Here is a 1899-nt window from a genome sequence, read left to right as displayed (position 1 = left end):
ACTGATCTGTTACAGCAAATATACACTTTGTTTCAGCAACTGTAACTTGGGCTAATAACTGGTTGAATTTGTAAAATACTGTCATGCACCAGAATCTTTCTAGCTATTGTACAGACCAAATTTTTGAATTAAATAAGGTTATAATGGAGATATAATGTGACACTCCACCACTTATCTGCCAGTTTGTTGTACTGTGGTGGCTTGTGAGTTGCTGTGATTCTAAAAGCTATGCCACCCGGTATTTTAAATACCAGCAGGGTCGCCCATGGTGGACAGGTTTCAGATGAGCTTCCAGACAAAGACAGACTAGGAGGAAGGAGTGATGAACTACTCCCGAATATTTAGTCACTGAAAACCTTATGAGTAGCAGAAAAACACTGTCAGATACAGTGCCAGAAAATGAGCCCCTCAAGTTGGAAGGCACTCAAAATGCGACTGGGGAAGAGCTGCCTCTTCAATGTAGAGTTGACTGTGATGATGCGAATGGAGTAAAGCCCATGGGGCCTTCATTTGCTGATGGGGCACAACTCAAAATGAAGAGAAACAGCTGTAAACATCCATTGAAAATCGGAACATGGAATGTACGAAGTATGAATCTGGGAAAATTGGAAGTTGTCAAAAATGAAATGGAATGCATAAACTTTGATATCTTAGGCATTAACTGAAATGAACTGGTATTGGCCGTTTTGAATCTGATGACCACATGGCTTATTATGCTGGAAATGACAAATTGAAGAGGAATGGTGTTGCTTTCATTGTCAAAAAGAACATATCCAGATCAGTCATGAGGTACAACGCTGTCTGTGATAGGATAATATCCATGCGCCTATAGGGAAGCCCGGTTAATACCACTATTATTCTTTGCGTCACCTCTTTTTGGAATGGGCAAAAATATGAATCTCTTCCAATCATTTGGCAAGGTAACTGTCTTCCAAATCTCTTGGCATAGATGAGTAAGTGCCTCCAGTGCTGCATCAGTTTGTTGAAGATTTCAATTTGTATTCCATGAATTCCTGGAGGCTTGTTCTTTAACAATGCCTTCAGTGCACCTTGGACTTCTTCCTTCAGTACCATTGGTTCTTGATCGTATGCTGTCTCTTTAAATGACTGAACACCAATCATTTGTTTATGATACAGGAACTATGTATATTCATTCTATCTTCTTTGGATGATTTCTGCATCATTTAATATTTTGCCCATAGAATCCTTCAATATTGCAAGCTGAGGCTTGAATTTTTTCTTCAGTTCTTTCAGCTTGAGAAATGCTGATTATAGTCTTCCCTTGTGGTTTTCTAACTCCAGATCTTTCCACATCTCATTATAATATTTGACTTTGCCTTCTTGAGCTGACCTTTGAAATTTTCTATGCAGCTCTTTAATGTCCTCATTTCTTCCATTTTCTTTAGCATCTCTATTTTGGAGAACAAGTTTAAGAGTCTCTTCTGACATCTATTTTGGTCTTTGCCTTCTTTCTTGTCTTCTTAATGACCTTTTGCTTTCTTCCTGGATGATGTTCTTGAAGTCATCCTGCAAATTTTCTGGTCTGTGATCATTAGTTTCTAATGCATCAAATTTGTTCTTGAGATGATCTCTAAATTCAGGTGGGATATGTTCAAGGTCAAATTTTGGCTCTTGTGGACTTGTTTTAATTTCCTTTAGCTTCAGCCTGAACTTCCATACGAGCAATTAATTCTCTGTGCCACAGTCCACCCCTGGCCTTTTTATGGCTGATGATATGGAGCTTTTCTACTGTCTCTTCTCACAAATGTTGTTGTTGTTGTTGTTAGATGTCATCAAATTGGTAGAGAGTCATAGTGACCTTATGTACAAGAGAAAGAAGCACTGCCCGGTCCTGGGCCAACCTCACAATTGTTGTCATGCTTGAGTGCATTGATGCTG

The sequence above is a fragment of the Chrysochloris asiatica genome, unplaced genomic scaffold (assembly GCF_000296735.1).
Source record: "Chrysochloris asiatica unplaced genomic scaffold, ChrAsi1.0 scaffold00086, whole genome shotgun sequence".
In the NCBI taxonomy this organism is placed as follows: domain Eukaryota; kingdom Metazoa; phylum Chordata; class Mammalia; order Afrosoricida; family Chrysochloridae; genus Chrysochloris; species Chrysochloris asiatica.
This window is presented reverse-complemented; position numbering follows the sequence as displayed.